General features: G+C 41.8%; 1 protein-coding gene across 1 annotated transcript in view; it reads right to left on the bottom strand.

Moving 5' to 3' along the window:
- Positions 1-19,327, bottom strand: part of CLDN10 (claudin 10) — a 100,082-nt gene that overhangs the window by 24,875 nt on the left and 55,880 nt on the right. The window lies entirely within an intron of this gene.

Raw genomic sequence — 19,327 nt, 5'->3', positions numbered from 1 at the left:
TGGTTTGGCTTGGTGTTGACAGCCTTTTAGAAAGTTTTTTCTTCATATTGAGCCCAAACGTCTCTCTCTCTAACTTCCACCCTAATGCTGTAACCTTGCACTGAGACAGCGCAGGCAAGTCCTCCTCTTCGGTTGTGCGGCAGGCCTTGGGAGAGGCGCGCACGTGTGCTTGCCTTGTGTGAGTGGGAATAAGGTGGGGGGGGACGGTTTGCCTGGTGGGAGAGAAACATGGCTACTCCACGGTACTGCTGGTGGTCTCAGTTTGTCCTGGTGCGTCACATGGGGTTCACCTGTGGGTCAAACTTGCAAACAGTCTGTGAAGCACCTGCCTAACCTCATCCTTATCTTCCCTGCTATTCAAAACAGTCACTTTGAGTATGGACTACAAAATGTTCTTTATCCTTTTGTATGATTTGCCTGTTTAAAGTGCTTTTATCCTCTGGTTTCTTTTCCACAACTATTTCTACGCCATGTTTCTTTCTGCATGATCTACCTATTTTTCTGATCCATCTACTGTTCAGAAAATACACAGTCTCATGAACCAAGACATTCCCTGTGGAGTTTCCAAAATTAAAAACTTCGCAAATTATGGTTTTGTACTTTATTTCCTGGCCTTGTTTTTTTCAGTCTCTTTGTTTGCTTCTGTCTTCCTCGTGGTAGGTACTCACTGAAATTATTGATTCTTTTGTTTTTTCAAAAGATGAAAATACTGACTGACTTTTGACACATAAAAAGGTGCAGTGTGATGACCTTGAAGACAAAAGCAGTTCCTACTTTATCAACAGGTCGGCTATACATTCCGGCGTTTAGAACCAAAGTCACATTGCTTGTTAAAAGAAGGAATATGAGGAATGCTTTGGTGTTTCAGATCAGGTCTCAGAAGGTACTGAACAGATAATATAGCTCTATCTACTGTACTTAAAAAAGAATCTGTAAGCCCAGATCAGCGTGGCAACAGAGCTTCCAGAGGAAACAAATTCTGAATTCTAACTAGGGTCTCCAAGAAAGAGCAACAGCTGCACCCCCTGCTCCCCCCTCTCTGCTATGTCACCATCACCAGATCAAATCCTTCAAGCCAGAATCCCTGGGGGCGGCTGGAGTAGTAACCTTTCCAAAGCTGCGAATTTACAGCCAGGCTGGGAACCACGGTTCTGACTGTCCAAGATACACGCTTATGTGTATAACCTATTAACTTGGTCAAACAGATCTCGTGTGTTATAGAGAGAAGAATATTGATCTCTTAGCTGAAAACTTTGAAAAACAAAATATTCTTTTGCTGTAGAGCTTCATACACAGTTGTGACTTAAAAGGAGTTGAAAATACCATAAGCAACCTGTCAATTAAGACGTGGTTGGCAGCACTGTTAGTTCCTTTGCCAGCTCAAACACACTAGGGTCGTCATGCCTGGGGACTTGATTAATCTTCTACTTTTACCCTTTGTTCCTTCTATGAGGCTGGACAACCTTAAACACTTTTTCTTCCCCAGCATGTACTACATATTTACTATAAAGAGTTATTATTTTAGACCCGACAAGTGCCTGACCAAAAGATGAAAATTATTAACTTTTCTTTAATACTTAAAGGACATTATGTAATAAATCAACCATTTATTTTAGAATGTCTTATATCTTAAGCTTTTCAAAACCAGTTTAGTCCGAAGAAACCTAAAGACAGTACAGACTACCACATAATTTAACATAAGAATGTCCAGAAAATGAAATGGACCAAATAAAGATTTTGAAGAAGAAAGAATGGATAAATGGCCTATTTCACTTTAAGATTATAGAGTCCCAAATAACCTTTGCAGTTAATCTGCAAACCGATTTACAGAGTACCTTTCAGCCGATAAATGCTTCCTTATTTTCTTTAGGAGTCAGTTCACTGAAACTTTTATTTAACTCTTCATAACAAACTATTCTTAATTTAAATATAAAACCGAATGCAGCTAGGAAGTTACTTCTCCAAATTAGTCAAAGTAACACCTGAATTAACAATACTTTGGTCTTTACAAAAATAGCTGTGGATTATTTTCCTATGTGCAAACTACTGATTCACCCTGGCTGATGTGACTCAGTGGATTGAGTGCTGGCCTGTAAACCAAAGGGTTGCTGGTTCGATTCCCAGTCAGGGCACATGCCTGGGTTGCGGGACGCTCGAGAGGCAACCACACATTGATGTTTCTTTCCCTCTCTTTCTCCCTTCCTTCCCCTCTTTAAAGATAAATAAATAAAATCTTTAAAAAAAAAAGAAAACTACTTAATTTACCTATAAGTTGATAATTTTGGCATGAATACAGGTAATGCCCTGAAGTAAATGCTGAGCCTTTCCTTGAGACCCAAGCCACTGAGATTAGATTGGAAGTTTTTTCTTTGGCATTATTATGTTTATTAAAGAAAAGTAGAAGAATCCCCCCACTTGGTTGTTCAATAGAAGGGAAACCAGTTTAGCCAACTGAACAGGAGATTTGCAGAAATTCTTTCTTGACTTGAGATTCAACTCACCTGCCAAACAACACAGGTGTGCCTTTCACCAGCTCAAAGATTTTCTGAGCATCAAACGTAGTGTCAGCATACATCCGTTCCTTCCTAGATTCCAGTGAGGGGGTGTGCGCTAACCAGGCGGGAAGAAACTGAGTCCTGATAAACGCAGCATTAACTACAAAAACCACTGCCCAGGAGCCAAATATTGTTACAGCATGTTAGAGAAGGCTTTCCTACCGATACTTAGATAGTAACATAGCATGTCTGTGTTCTCTCTCCTTCCTTCCATTTGCCCTAACACTCTTAGTTTATCTAAATGTTCTACACTAATCCTGTGATATTCATAATCTACTTATCATGAAAGCCACAGAGTGATAGGAGTGGGTCTGAGAATGAACACCCATGCTTATCATTGCATCACTGATCCTATATATGGCTATATATCTGTATGTATATTTTTTGCAAACTATAAGAAAAACAGTGCCATGTATCTTGTGGATTTGTTTTTCACGCATTCACTTAAAACACACTCACTTTCAGTTCTGAGGTATCTTAGGACCACCTTGATTCCTCTTGAGCCCCTGAGCGGGTAAGGTTTGGGCCTCAGCAGCACAGAGCTGTCTTGATGAACACCCTTCCAGCCTGGAAGGACTCTCAATATGGGGTACTGGAACCTTCCAGGACGTGCAGATGGGTTGGTTATATTCTCCTGAACAATAAGCATCTTATGACTATTAATTCAACTTGCGACTATTAATTCAATTTACCCACCCAGGTTGGGCAGCGTGTCAGTCTATGTTTTGGGCAAGTTGTTTTACTGATCTGAGTTGCAGCTTCCTCATTTGTAAAATGAAGGAGTTATTTTGGATGGTCTTCAAGAACACTTCGAACTCTAAAAGCCTTTGAGTTGAAGATTCCTAATGAGCTCGACCAACAGGCCAAAATCAACAAGGAGAGAAGAGAGGCAGTTTTCTTTTGGTGTTCTCGCTGCTTTCTCTTCCACTTCCTGACATTACTTACTTAGTTATAGTAAAAGGGGGCATGTGATAGGCGAGGGAAGTACATGAGGACAATGTTTTTAAAATCTCTGTTTGTAGTGTTCTTTTCAATACTTTGATCAGAAACATGTGCTACAGCATGGTCAGTTCACTAAGGAAACAGGGTAACGTCGGGGACAGAAGGAAGATGAGGAAACTAATAAGACGGTTAACATTCTAGCCCTGTATGGCCTTAGGCAAGTCACCTAACTGCTCAGCGTATGTTCTTCAACTATAAACCAGAAATGAATAATAGCATCTTTCAAAGTTACTGTGGAGAATGAGAGACAATGTATATAAGGAGCGTAGTATATACACAACTTTAAAAATGGGTTTTATTCAGTTCACTCATGCTCCTTTATTTCCCTGCCTCTCTTTAAAGTGGTAAAATCACATTTTCCATAAAAGTGGAAAAGTCCGGAGTTGGACTGACGTGCATTAGGTGAAAAAGAAAGGACAATATTGCAAATCTTAGAGTGAAAAAAGAGCAAGTGTTCACAGAGTGCCAACAACGGAGAGGCAGGTGGGAGGGCAGAGGATGAGAAAAGAGTGAGAGATTAGTCCTGGAGAGAGAAAGTGCGCATGCGTATGTCGGGCGGGGGCGGGGGGGGGGGCGCTGTCCACAGGGGAGCGTGGCAGAAGCGAAAAATACAGCTAGAGGGCTGTTCAGTAAAAAGGAGGTGGACAAGTACAAGACAGAATAAAGGTAGCAGAGATGCAAGGAGAAAGAAAGGGATTTTTATGAAAAGGGAAATGGGAGGGGGCAGGGGCCAACTAAACAGTGGAGAGGGGCATTCGGTAGCGCCGAGGGGAGAAGCTGGGGTCCCCAGAGGAAAAGCAGGGGATTGCTTTCCCAGCCCACCCACTCCTGCCTTGCAGTGGGCAAAGGGTCAGGAAGAGCACTTTCTAGTGCCTGTTGCAGAGGAAGACACTCCCTTCCCCGTGGTCTTTAGAACAGAGCTGGTGAGAGGCTTGTTTAGTTAAAAGCGCTCAGGAGTCCCGTGTTTACCATTTGGCTCACTTCGTGGGAAAAATTATTGGAAGTTTCAGATGAACTCTTTAGGGGTCAAAAACGCTAGTTCTTATAGAAACATACCTGAAAGCATATAATTCTGGGTTCCCCCCCCCCAAAATGTAGACTTTATTCTATTTTTATCTAATAAAAATGCATATAGGTAACTTTTAGATACCAGTCGTTATTCTAAGTACTCACCTCGTTTAATAACAACTTTACAAACTAGGTAATATATTCATGCCCACTGCACAGATCCTCACCTGTACAACCAAACCACAGAGAAAGAAAAAAACTTGGTCTAGAAGGTTGTGGAGGGGGGCTTCCAACTTAGCTGGCTTAGTTCTAGAGTCTGCAATGCTTTGTAGTAGATTGCTTCCTACCAAGACAACTCTGCAGCTGTGTAGAGCATTCCGTTAATATCCACTGAGTATGTGAACACACACACACACACACGCACACGCACTTCTAGATAATTTGGACTTACCTTTATAATGCAGGAAAATGGCTTTTATCATCAGATTTGAACAGGGTACCTAATTTCCTTATTTAATTTCATTGTTTGACTAGATCTCCTCATAGGTGAATTAAAGTTCATTACTATCCTGTTTAACAATGTCCTGGGCAAGGCTGATTTATTATGTCACAGTTTGTGTCTAGAACATTCATCTTAAAATGTGTGCGTATATAGGTGTATGGATGTGCAGGTGTATGGATGTGTATGTATATGTGTGTATATATATGTATACACATATACACCCATTATACACAGTTCATTAGAGGACTTGGTTAACTCTTTTTCATATTTTGAGTCCTGTACTACGAGTCTGTCCAGAAAAAATCCAGCCATGATAATAAAATGAGAATGGTTTGCATGACATCAATGTAACCTGACAGCCAAGGAGAGTGTCCTGGAATGGGGATGCACGAACCATGACAACTTCAGTGGGGGCGGTAGATGCCCTTGAGTGAGCGTGTGTATAGTGTGGCTGTTGCATTCAAAATGACTGAGCAAGTAGAGCAATGAATCTGCATTAAATTTTGCATTAAGCTTGAACATTCCTCTGTGGAAACTGGAAACTCTTCAAATGATGCAGAAGGGTGCAGCTATGGGCCACTGATGATCAGCACCTTCATAACGACAATGCACCCACTCATGCATCACATCTCGTGCAGAGGGTTTTTTTTTGGTGAAATGTCAAATCACCAGGTGACTCAGTCCCTCTGCAGCCCAGATTTGGCGCCCTGTGACTTCTGGCTTTTCCCAAAACTAAAATCATCTTTAAAAGGGAAGAGCTTTCAGACTGTCGATGAGATTCAGGAAAACGTGACAGGGCAGCTGACGGAGGTTCCAACAAGGGATTTTGCAGAATGTTTTGAACAGTGGGAGAGACACTGGGAGAACTGTGCGCGATCCCGAAGTGCCTACTTTCTTGTATTTCTTATCTTCAGTAAATGTCTTTCTTATTCATCGTACATGGCTAGATATTTTCTGGACAGACCTCGTCGCAGACTCTCAGCCGGTTAGAATATAAGGAGCTCCCACATCTCCCACCCTTCTACCTTATTATCCTGAACTGGGGTTGTTCTACAATGTGTGTTGTTTACTGTGCTGGGTCCGTCTTTCTTAGGTTGATTTTGTTTTCTGAGGAAGTTTGACCCCTACTAGCTGACAAAATGTAAGCTACAATAAAACAAAGAAAAAGTGTCCCGTTCAGATGTTAAAGTGCAAGGTGTCCTTGGTCCTGCCTGGCTGTCCCTGGAAGAGCTACACTCTATGGCATGTCCGTGGCACTGCACGGCCGTTCTTTTTTCCTCATATCCTCACAAATATGTGTTTTATCACACTAGGTAAGTGGTATATTACTACTCTAAAACCTAAATTTGTCCATCTCCAAAGTTCACCTTATTATGTTTAAATAGTATCCCAGTCACCCATGTGTCAAAGACACTCAAAAACATGTTTTTAAAGATAAAAAATACAAATACTCGAAAGTTCCAGACACTATTGCACCCTAAGTTAGAAGACAGCTCATGGTCTGAACATTGTGTGGTCTGTCATAGTTCCTTGGTCTCCACCAGCCTCCTCTTACCTGATTATAAAACACACACACAAAGTGCAAAGGAATAGAGGCTGAGAGATTAAAGTAGAAAGGAAAACAAGAGTGATGGGTAATAGAGGATGTTCTCTCTAATTGATAAGACATTGATTGGGAGTGAAGGTGATAAGGGTAGGAGATGATGGAGGGGATTTTTAATGAGTGTGTGTGTGTGTGTGTGTGTGTGTGTGGAGTGAGCGGGGAGGCAGGACCATTGACCAACTTCTGCTTCATTGGGTTGCTTTAGCCATCCTGATAGATAGATAGATTGATAGATAGATAGACAGAGATCTGATATCTGTCTCTATCTCTACATATCTGAGCACTGGAGATTTCATGCATCTAAAGAGCAATAATTAATGCTGTTGTTCTTGTGTGTTTGGGGGAGGAGGAAATGGCAGAATACAATGACCGTTTTAAGCATTAAGGCCACATCAGCATGACCAACTTCTTCTTTGCTTTTTTCCTATAAAGTTAAATTGTTCAAGTGTTGGAAAAGAAACTTGTGACCAGAATCTCCTCATCACCTAATATTATGTGTTAATTGCTAGGTATGCCAGAAATGCGCGTTTTCCCGCCCACTGGTTTTTGCCTCCTTTTCTTCTATCACATGCCTAAAGGCGGCCAGCTGTCGTGGAACTCACTGGGGGTGCCTTCAAGGAAATGACTGAGGAAACAGAGGTGATCAGGGGCCATGGACCATCACTGAAACCTGGGAAGAATGGCCAATTACTGTGGGAATTGCGACCTAAGAAAATTATAGCCAGGCAGTTGTTTTGATTTCTGGGGATTCCAACAGACTGGGGAAGCCAGAGTAAGAGGATGGGATTGTCATGAGGTGCTCAAAAAGCCCATTTGGTTCACCCCGTTTCTCCTATCATTTCAAGAACAGTATCATTCATTCATTGAAATGTTTCAGAACACATTCATTGGGTGCCCATTATGTGGCAGGCCTGCTACTACAAATTGTAGGTGCGGTAAACAAAGCAGACAAAATCTCTACCCTAACAATCTCTACCCTATCACAGCTTACATTCTTACTGGAGGAGACAAGAGTGAGGTAAGAAAAGTATTTAGTGTATCAGACAGCATACACTAAGGAGAAAAATTTAAGCCCCTGATGAGAGGGATGTTATATGAAGTGTGGGGGGTGGGGGTGGGGGAGGGGGAATAAATATTAGGTAAGCAGAGGAGCCTTCCACCTGGGTAAAGATCTGAACAAACGAGTGCGTTAGCCATGTGGGTAGTTTCGGGCACAGCAAGTCCCTAAGTGGGGAGTGTTTCCGACTCGTCTGAACGAAGCGGAGAAGCCGGTGACCGCGTCAGAGGGAATGAGGGGAGAGCAGTACCGGAGGACAGAGCAGTCATCGAGGCCCTGCCTGTATGTGTCTGGCGTGCTTCCTTGAGTGTCTGTGTCTGTGGGCTCTGTCTGTGTATCTGTGTGTATATGTATGTGTCTGTGTATGTATCTGAGTGTGTATCTCTATATGTTCATCTGTTCATGCGTCTGCCTATGTGTATAAGTGTCAAAGTGTGTATCTGTCTACCTATGTGTGTGTGTGTGTGTGTGTCTGTCTATCCCAGTGGGTGCTCATGCTTTTTCATGTGTGTTTGTGAATGAGTATGTGTGTGGGGGGTGGGCGGCTGGTATATGTAAGTGTCGGTAGCTCATGGAGGGCTCTGTATGTCCCAGTGACAACATTGGCTTTTACTCTGAGTGCAACGGGAAGGCATTGGTGGTTTTTGGAAAGAGACATCATAGCTGACTGAGGTGTTAGGAGCACTCTGAGAAAAGCTTGAAGTGGGGTAAGTGTAGATAAAAGGCCCCCCATGGACAGGCTAGCGCAATAATACAACCAAGAAATGATGGTGTTTGGGGGTCAGCCTGGTGGAAGTGGAGTGGTAAGAAATGGTCAGATCTTGCATGTTGGATCTATTTTGAGGATAGAGCTGACAGGATTTGCTGATGCCTGGCTGTGATATATGAATGAAAGAGAGAAGTCAAGGAAGAAAGGAGGCCTCAGCCACTGGAAGAATGGAGTTGTCGGTTTCCAGCGATGAGGGAAAGCCAAGGGGTGACTATTAAGTTTGGTTTTAGACATGTTGAGTTTGGGGTGACCAGCTGATATCCAGGAGAGGAAGCCAAGTAGGCAGTTGAGTCTACAAGTCTAGAGTTCGGTGCAGATTTCAGGCTTAAGATGTATACTTTGGAGTCACCTGTGAGTCGATGTCCTTTAAACCATGAAACTAGCCAGATCATCTTGGGCTGAGTGTAGATAGAAAAGACACCATCTAGGAGATGAAGAGGAACCGACAAAAGAGACTGAGAAGGTCCAGCCACGTAGGTCAAAGAAAAACCAGGGAGAGAATTTTGGAAGCCACGTGAAGAAACTCAGTTTAAGGAGGGAGACCAAGGGGAAGGATTAATGATGTCACACACTGCTGAAGAGACAAGCAGGGTAAAGACTGAAGAAAAATGACAATGGAAGGCTCTGGAGATCCTCGGCAGGAGCTGTTTTGTGGAGAGGCCGGAGCAGAAACCAGGTGGCAGCCGACTCAGTGGAGAAGGGGAGGGAGGCATGGAGGCAGAAGAGTGGGCAGCGCCCAGTGGAGAAGGAGAGACGGGCGTGGGGGCTGGAAGGAAAGTGGGATCAGGAAGGGCTTTAAAAAAAAAAATTTATCTTTTAAGATGAGAGACATAATCACATTTTAGGGCCTCCTGCTGACCTGTTAAGTGCTTTTGTGTCAACTTAAGGAAGGTGTCCTTTCCCCTCTGTGGCTGGCACCCGCAGTGGGGCACGCAGCGCGGCCGACAGAGTGGGGCGCTGGGGCTCGTCCACACGCCGTGCCCCGCCCCCGCAGCCCTTCCCTGCCACCCTCTTCCCTGCCACGTTGCCGTGTGGTTAAATTCCGTAGGGAAATAGCTCGAGCAGCTTTTCCATCTACATTTATGCCTGTTTGACCTTATACTGAAATATACATCTTAGTTTGATGCTCTTTACCAATGAGAGAGCCCATGTGTTATAGTCCTAGAATAGTGCAGTTAGGAAGCACTTTAAACATTATTTAACTCATCATTTCACAGAGGAGGGAACTAGAGTCCACAAGTGACTTCTTAATGTATATGAAGTCATGGATGGTTTAGTGGAGTAGTGTATCGATCTTGCGCATGTTATTCAAAAGTGTGTGAATTTGGAAAGTTATTGGAGTTGAATGCTGAAGAAAAATGTGAATTATAAGCAAGGTTTGAATATTTAAAAGTTGAAAACAATCATATTTCATGCCGGTTCTCCTCAGGGACATATTTGTCCAGTGAAATATTTACAAGTATATTTTTAGGAGGTTTTTTGTTTTAGGTTCCTGCAGAGTCATCTGTACAAGTGAGTTTTGAATAGCGGTATGAAAAGGAAGGAAATAACAACTGCATGCTGATCGTAGGAAGAGAGATAATAGGCACACCCCACCCCTTTTTTTGTGGTTCAAAGCAATTGCTGTTTCTATGTTTGATTTAGGGGTTGTGCGAAGGATTAAGAAAAAGATCTAAAAAAAAATTTGATGTCACGTTCGGCCTGTGATTATGATAACGGCCACAGCGCTAGGATTTGGGACATAAATCATTCTGACACGCAAATATGCCCTAAATCAACTACTTCCCCATTGTATAGTTCGCCCATATATGTAATCCTATAGAGTTAAGCATTATGTTTTGTTTTTCCAGTCAAAACATGATATGAAGATTATATTGTAACTTTTTTACATGGTGTATGAGGTGGCCAATCAAATTTGGTTAAGCAACCTGAATGATTTTCTGTGAGTTAGTTTCTAGACTTCATATACTGGAGTGGAGAAAAGTGAACAAAAAAATTCTGTTAGTTAATGCTAATTTTCAGATGTGAGAGGAGGAAATAAATTAAAGCACGGAGGTTATAAAACTGGGTATGTTATGGACATTTAATGAATAGTCGTATTTAATTCTACTAATCAACAAGGATAAATCACAAAATATTGAATGGAATGTTAAGCATAAACTCTCAAAAATCCATCTGTAAATGTTTAATTTTTAGTTACTCTTTCAAGTAAATAATCTTTTTACATGAAGAAAAGTCATATACTTTCAAATTATAATTTTGTAACAAATATGAGACCTTATTTTATACTTCAAGTGATCAAGTTAATCTTCAGATAATTACTCCTTTTTGTCTTTGAAAGCCCACTGTATCTGCATATATAGATAGTTATCACTAAAGAATTTTTCTACAGATGGTTTGCAATCATACAATATGAATTTAGGAAAACACAGTATGTTTTTTCATTTGTTTATCTTGCCTTGTTTGTAAAGAGAATTGGCTACCAGCATCCCTCATTTTATTGCACTCCACATTACTGAGCTTCACAGGTATCGTGTTTGTTTACCACTTGAAGACAAGACCCTCCGCCAGCGAAGAGGATATGATTTGCTGTATTGCTGTGGTCTGGAACCAAACCTGCAATAATTCTGAGGTATGCCTGTACCTATAATCTAGCTGGAATAGCTACGTGGAGAATTTGATCACAGATTAGGGTCACTGGTTTCTTGTATCCTTTTTTCTAACGTTGAATTAATGTTGACTTTCAAGATGCCTGTATTTCACTGGTTTAAGGAAAACCAAGCTCTGTTCCAAGTAGGAGGCGCCGCCCCCATTCTGCCTGTTTGAAATGGCGCTCCTCTTTCCTCAGCACCTCGAAAGCTCTGGCTGCCTCTCAGTCTCAGTGCACAAGACTTCTCAAAACTACCGTTTGTAGACACCCGCATTTACACTAATGTTCGGTTTACCTAATCAATGGACAAATGTGAATGGGGGTCTTTACTGATTGTGACTTTTGTTCTACTATGGCTATGACCGTGACTCTGACTTTAACTATAACTTTTTTTTGGTTTATTTCCTGAATGTAGCATACACGTTTCTAGGACAATCTTTTATTTCTGGTCAAATAGGGCCAAAAAAGAATCCCAGTTGTGACTACATTTCAAAGTCACATTGACTTTTGAAGAACTAACATTCATATTCTAAATAAAATAATCTTTGCATCCATGAAATAATGGACCTTAAATACCTTTCTGCCCTAATTCCTATGGTTTTAAAGGAATGAACATACAATGCCATCTTTAAATATCAAAATATAAGGTCAATACAGCATTGGAAGCTTTTTTTAAAAAATCTTAACACATGGGTACAATGTATAGAAGTAGCACTGGACTGCCATTTATAAGACCTGGCAACAGGTACGTGAAAAGACGCTCAACAGTACCGGCTATTAGGGAAATGCAAGTCAAAACTACAATGAAACACTACCTCGCGCCCGTTAACAAGGCTATTAGCCACAAGACAGGTAATAACAAGCGTTGGAGAAAAAGGAACCCTCATTCACTGCTATTGGGAATGTAAACTGGTACAGCCACTGTGGAAAACAGTATGGAGGTTCCTCAAAATGTTAAGCCTAGAGTTACCATATGATCCCTCTTTCAGGTATCTACCAGCAAAATGTAGAAACATTTATTTGCAAAGATATATTCACCCTTATGGTCATTGCAGCATTATTCATGGTTGCCACCATATAGGGACAACTGAAGTGCCCTTTGATAGAGGATTGGATAAATATGTAGTACATAATACAATGGAGTACTACTCAGCTATAGAAAAGATCAAATACTGCCATTTGTGACAACACAGATGGACCCTGAGACTATCATGCTAAGCGAAATAAGTCAGGTAGAAGAAGTCAAGAACCATATTCATACACTTATATGTGGGATATAAAACTGAAAGCAACAAATGAATAACCAACCACGCGAAAACTCATAGACACAGATAACAACCTGGTCGTTACCAGAGGGAAAGGGGGTGAGGAGGAGGTAGTAAAGGGTAAAAGGGATCAAATATTTGGTGACTGAAGGAGATTTGACTTTGGGTGGTGAACACACAATGCAATATACACATGATATATTATGGAAGTGTACACTTGAAGCCTATATGATTTTATTAACCACTGTCACCCCAATAAATGTAGTAAAAATATGCAAATAAATAAATAAAGAGAGGAAGGAAAGGAGGACCTAGCATCTAGTTCTAGCGCTGTCACTACTTTGTTAATTTATAATTACTTGGACCCATTTTTCCCATCTAAAAAGTGAATGCTGAGGAGTCTGTAAAGTTCTGCATAGCTCTAACAATACAGGGAAGAGATTTTTAAAAAATGCAGTAGGCGAATACAGTTTTCTTCTCCCCTTCAAACAGTGCTGACAAAGAGAAAGTAAGGAAAAACGCGAAGCCAAAGTAAAAGAGAAATAGGAGTGCAGGGAAGGCTGGCACGCAGAGCCGAAGCATTGCGAAGTGATGGAGCCATTGTGCTCACAGGGGACCGGCAGGAGAGCTGGAACCTTCGAGAATCTCTCTTACCACTCCAGAGATTTACCCCTCAGCTCTCAGCTTTCTTCATCCTTACCTCCACTGTCCACTCCCTCCTGGCTGTGTTCACTTGCTTATACTTTGCCTCTTTCAACTGGAAGCAAAGAAGAGCAGCTCAGCCTGGTCCTTACAAATCCCTCCCTGTCCCCAGTGTGTGTTGGAAAGGAAAAGCAGAGAGAATTTTGGTTCCATGTGTGTCTGGCCTGATTCCCTTAGATCTGTTCTAGGGCATGGGTGCCTATGTTTATTTTCATGGCTGGAATTAAGCAATTTGTAGAAGGTCCCCCAGCCGGTTAATGATGGAACCAGATTTAGCATGCACAGCTGCTGATTTCTCAGTGGGCCTTGGGCCACAGGGCCACGTGGCTGTTCCACACGCTGTTCCAAATCACACACTTGCCAACTGCAAGGAACTTCCTAGGCCTTTTGTTGTGAGTAGGTTTTATTAAACAGAGCATGTTCAAAAAAGCCTGAACGCCCAGACCTTGAAATGTTAAAAATCCTACATAACTCTTTCAGTTTTAAACAAAAAATTGCTGTGGGTAGTAAACTGCTATTCTCGGTGTCAGTGAAAAACAGCAATATTCCAACAAACATGAGGCTTTATTCAATTATGCAAGTGCTTTAGTTAGAGGTTTGATCGTATTTTTACAGATAACAAAGGGAGCCAATTTTAAGAATCAATATCCTTTCTCAATCAGAGCCATTAGCCAGCATCTAATTTTTGTTTTATTTTTTTCCTGATGTTTTCAAAGGCTACCTATAGGCCATTTGTTTCTTATCTAATTCAGATTAGCAACTAAAAGTAGTGTTTTGTAATTTAATATATATCCTGCTGGATTTCAGTGGTAAAAAGAAGTTCTTAGAGGTACACATTTGTTAAAGGATCAACATTATTCTTTGAGAGCTGGATAAGAACCAAAAGAATCATAATCATTTGAGCTCAAAATAAGGAGTATCTTCCTAGTTCCACAGCTTTTCTCAAACACAAAATAAACCACACACACGCACGTACACACACACAAAAGGATGTGTTAGTGTTCTCATGACAATATTCTGGAAAGATAGTAAATATAGCTTCAATAAGAGATAAAGTCATTCTGTAATTAGGTTTTATTACCTATTTACCTTTATATATTATTAATGCTCTTAAATAATACAACTTTCTTCTAGCTGTTTATTTCTAACTGGGTCGTTTTCTTTTTTATGTTTACTATAAAGTCAGGTTCATTTTCTAGACAAATTGATTTCAGAATCTGAGCTTTACACCTCTGAATATGGTAAAGTTTTTAAAGTCATGTATCGATGGAATATGGTCATTTCAGAGAAAATATAATGAAAAAAAGTGCTATTTCTAAATGTCTCAATCTAGATACAAAATCTGTGAAAACAGATTGAAAATACAATCCTGTCCCCAGCCTCCTCAGTCTTTCTCCTGTATCGAAAGACAAACCTGTGTCTTTGACTCCTTTATACCCTCCACTGTCACGTAGCTGTCCTTAGACGTGTTTGGTGGCTGGGTGACCTGGTCTCTGTTGTTGGAAAGCAATAGGACGTTTCAGAAATTCCACAAAGTTTGGCATCATCAAATAAGTTGAGTATTTAAAAACTGCCTTCTTAGTGGGGTCTGCAGAAATGGAATCTAAGGCGGTTAGGAGTGTTGTTACACGGGGTGCAGAAGAACGAGGGTGTTGGCTGTGGCGGGGGGGGGCAGAGGAAGAGGAGGACTCATGGGCTCCCCAAATCCAGAAAAGAAAATGTGATCCAGACTGTGCCCTAGAGGAGATGAGATCAAATCTTACAGTCAAGAAAGGAGGAAGCTGGACAAGAGGCCGCATGAGAATTCCAAGGTGAACCCATACATGGAATTTGCCGGTGGACGGAGTGCAGGTGAAGGGACATTTTAGTCAGGCACAGCAGACGTGGGGTGATGAATCAAATTATAGCACTCCATGATCATATAAATAGGGTAGGTACGAGCACTTCTTTGGAAGTCTTAGAAAGAGTTTGGTAATGGATTGTAGATTTGTCATTAAATGACAACGGAAAATAACGCTTAGTTTTTGTTGTCCTGTTAGTTCCCTAACAAAAATGCGTGCCGATTTTGGCGATGTCATTTTAGACTAGAGCATTCAGAGGGACTACGAATTCAGCTCTTGCCCTCACTTAGTGCTGTTTTCCTGTTGCCCCAGGAGGATGCAACTAATCCATCAGCAAATAAAGTTCCAGTGATTCGGGGTTGGTTTCATTTTGGGGGACTAGAAGCCAAACAAAATGGTGTTGTTTCCCCTAGATCAGTGTTTATTGTTACCACCCACCAGCAAATTACCAGGCAATTAGTTATGTGCGCAGCTGGAATCTGGAATGCAAGCCAGTTATAGAAGCAAGAATAAGCTAATAAATGCCTTGGACCTGCAAATTGGGAAGTGCCATCTGTGGAGTTAGGTCCTCCCTTAATCTATACATCTGAAGTGCAGAATTTGTTTAAATAGATTTTTCTGTTAAGTAAGGGATACCTATATTACATCACTATCATTGAAAAAAAATGACTTCTTTGCATTTTCCTTCCATTTCCATACCTTGCTTTTAGGAGGCCCACCAGGCCTTCGGTGCATCTTTTGACACATCATTAGCCCAAGAAAAGGTATGCAAATCATGAGGAGACTCAGCCTAAAGAAACAGCTGAGATTGGAATTCCTGTCATTCCTCCCCATCCCCCCCTCACCCTGCTACACTTGTGTGAGAAGAGCCATACATACTGAGTATTTGAAACATCAACAGTTTCACCTATGGCAAAACAAAATAAACAAATGATTCACTATTAACTACGCACACAGAGGGTCTAAACTAGATTACTTCCCTAGTCATTCTTTACACCATGGAAGAAGGGAAACACACCCTAAAATTAGAAGACCATTAATAAACTTTTTTTAAAAAATTCTGTTTAATGTTTAATTTTAAAATGCCTATCTTAATTGGTTTGGCTCCACAAAATAGAAAAATGTTAGCTTTGACTCTTTTTTTTTTTCTTTTCTTTAGCAATAGCCTGGGTCTCTTCTGAAATTGCCCCAAAGAAGCAAAGGGCTCTTCTTTGTGTAATTAGCACTTAAACAATAGGATTTAATTCACATGCACACGCCACTGCAGCAATATTTCTGCATCTAATTACAGTAGCTGTGAAATTTCAATATTACTAGAAGCAAGCGAATTTTGTGAACTACAGAATTGATCCATATTTCATGAGAAATCTGCGCCCTCTTTTGGATAAAAATTGCTAAGACATTGCTATATGAACTTTAAAATACAGTCCATGGCTTCCAGAGAAGCACAGGTTTGTTTGAGAATCTGTGGGGGTGGAGGAGCAAGTACAGGTGGAAGAAACAGTACAAAAGGTTGGGCTGCTGGGCAACGGTGCTGAGACTACAAGGCGAAAACGGCCCCAGGAAGGACCCGGAATGAGCAATCTTTAGTTTTCTTTTGATCACAACATTAAACGATGAAGTGCTGCTCCTTAGGGCCAATCTTCTCTAGGAAACGGTAGTGAGCGCTAGCCTCCCTCCTGAGGCCATGCTTTTTGTCTTCTAAATGTCTCAATCTAGATACAAAATCTGTGAAAACAGATTGAAAATACAATCCTGTCCCCAGCTTCCTCAGTCGTTCTCCTGTATCGAAAGGCAAACCTGTGTCTTTGACTCCTTTATACCCTCCACTGTCACGTAGCTGTCCTTAGACGTGTTTGGTGGCTGCGTGACCTGGTAGGGACGCGGGGTCCTGCCCGCGGTCTTTCTGCCTGGATGAAGCAGGTCTCAAGGAATGGTTTCTTTCAGATTTCGGAAAAGACATAGTTATATGTAAAGATATCCTGGGGGACGTTTTGAACGTTTTCTTCATTTTTTGTTTGCAACCAGCATCTTGAAAGAGTTGTCTATTATCCCAACCTCCCTTCCCACCACCCTTTCACTTCCCAGGGCCTCCTTTGTGAAAGGCGCCCTTCCTTTGACTTCATTGTCCCCGCCCTCATCGCTTCTCTGCCTGCCGCCTTCTTCCTCGCTATCTCCTCTTCGGGGGCTGGGACCCCCGGCATTCTGTGTTTGGCACTTGTCGTTTTCCACGTCACACTCCTCCCCTGACCCCAGAATGAGATTCCCGGACCCTGTCCTTTGCTTTCTTGTCCTTAATGGACATCTCTTTCTCTTGATGGCTCAGAGATTCTGCCAACGCAGTTATGTCTAAAATCAAACCTCTTACCTTCACTCAGTTTCCCTCCCTCGCCCTTTTTCCTTCTGTCATCTCTACACTGACCTGTCGGCCCACTTAGTCCCCCAGGCAAGTCTTGATTGCATCACGAGCCCCGTGGCACCTCTCGCTTCCCTCCAGCTCACCGCACCTGCTTGAGTCTGTCCCCGAACCAGCCTCCGAATCACTCTCCCCAGGGTGTCCGCCCCGCTCTTCTTGGGTCAGGCCCTTCAACTCCTCTTCCATGGACTGTTACAAAGACCTCCTGCCTGCTCTCCCTGCCTCTAGCGTCACCCCTTCTGACCCAGACACCATATGACTTCCCAGGTGACTTCCTAAAAGATAAATCTCATTGGTCTCTTCCTTTCTTAAGAGCCCTTTCCTGGTTCTCCATCACCTAGAGTGTGAAGTCCACGTATTTTATCATAGCAGGCACGACACCCCAGGATCTGCGGCCCTCTCCTGCCGCACCCAACTTGGGGACGCTCTGCTGGGATTATACCAAAAACACTTCACAGCGTGTCTCTGCCCAGATTGCTTTTCTTAATCAGCCTGGGGGATTCCTTTTCACTAACTTTTTTTTTAATGCTCTCCTGAGGAAGGGGTTGGTAGGGGGAGAGAGACATCGGTTGCCCTCTTGCATGCTCCCTAACCAGGGACAAACCCACAGACTGGGTACGTGCCCTGACTGGGAACTGAACCCTCAACCTTTCGGTCTATGGGATGACGTGCCAACCATCTGAGCCACACTGGCCTGGGCTCATTCACTTTTTAAGCAGAACTCTTTCTTCTGCCAGCAGGCCAGATCTGAGAGTTCCTCTCCCATTCCTCTTCGTGGTATCCTTCTTGATTCATCTATTACACAGAACTGGAGTTTATATCTCACTACCTGCTAAAATGTGGGCTGTTTGAGAGTAAACATAAATTCTTATTGGTTCTCATTGTAGTTGTTATATGATAATCATATTGAGTACATTTATGGAATGCCAGGATATAAAATACTGAGGTTTGGAGATACTAAGTGAATTGTTTGAAGCCTTATGCTTAGTAAGTGGCAGAGTTGTGATTTAATCCTGGGGTTTTTATGGTCCAAAACCTGTGCTCTTTTCAAAAATAAGACACTACAACTTAGAGATTTCCTGGTAATATTGCTACTACTACTACTAATTATTGTAATTATTATTGTGAATCAAGCATTGTACTAAATGCTTTATATAATGATCAGTTTCTGAAGTATTGAGAATTGATTCTGTTTCAATTCTTCAACACTTTGATATATATAGCGCTTTTTAAAAATAATTGACTAAGGCCATCAATAGATCTGACAGAAGTACTGTATGGTGAACATAGGTGGACCAGTTGACCCATAATGCTTCTTCCAATGTAAGATTCTATGATTCTATACAGATTTTCCTTCTTCTGACTTAAAAAAAAATCTTTTCAATTTATTTGATTAAGAAGCTATTCTGGCAGTACATTCATATGGTTATAACAATGTGGGTTTTTCTCTTTCCTATTGAGAGAAAAGAAGCAGCAAACCCAAAACTTTCTATGTATTTTCCTATGTAACTGTCTATTGTAGCAGATGGTTCTAATTGCTGGGGATAAGATTGGAATTTAAAAAGTAATACCGTTTATTTATCACAGAGTACAAAATCTAGCAGAGGATACAGACATTATTCAAATGATTCCTCCTCCAATGACTATGTACTTATGTAAATCATAAGTGTATTTATGTGAATCGACTCCTCTTGAATAAAGGACTACTGTACTCAGAGGCTGTGCAAACAAAGAACCTGCTCTGAGCTCGGGGTCAGGGAGAATGTCCCTGAGAAAACGGGCTGGGTCTGAGGCTTGATGAACAAGGGGGAATTCTCTTGTGCGGTATAAGGGAAGAGACTCGCAGAGAGAGCCAACGGCCTGCGTAGGGACCCACGGCAAGAGGAAATCAGAGGAAGATCAGTGTGCAGGGAGCAACTGGGCTGAGCCTAGGCGGCCTGGAAGGCTCTGCCAAGCA

The sequence above is a fragment of the Pteronotus mesoamericanus genome, unplaced genomic scaffold, assembly GCF_021234165.1.
Source record: "Pteronotus mesoamericanus isolate MK-2021 breed Mesoamerican mustached bat unplaced genomic scaffold, CSHL_Meso_final contig_94, whole genome shotgun sequence".
Lineage (NCBI taxonomy): Eukaryota > Metazoa > Chordata > Mammalia > Chiroptera > Mormoopidae > Pteronotus > Pteronotus mesoamericanus.
This window is presented reverse-complemented; position numbering and strand designations above follow the sequence as displayed.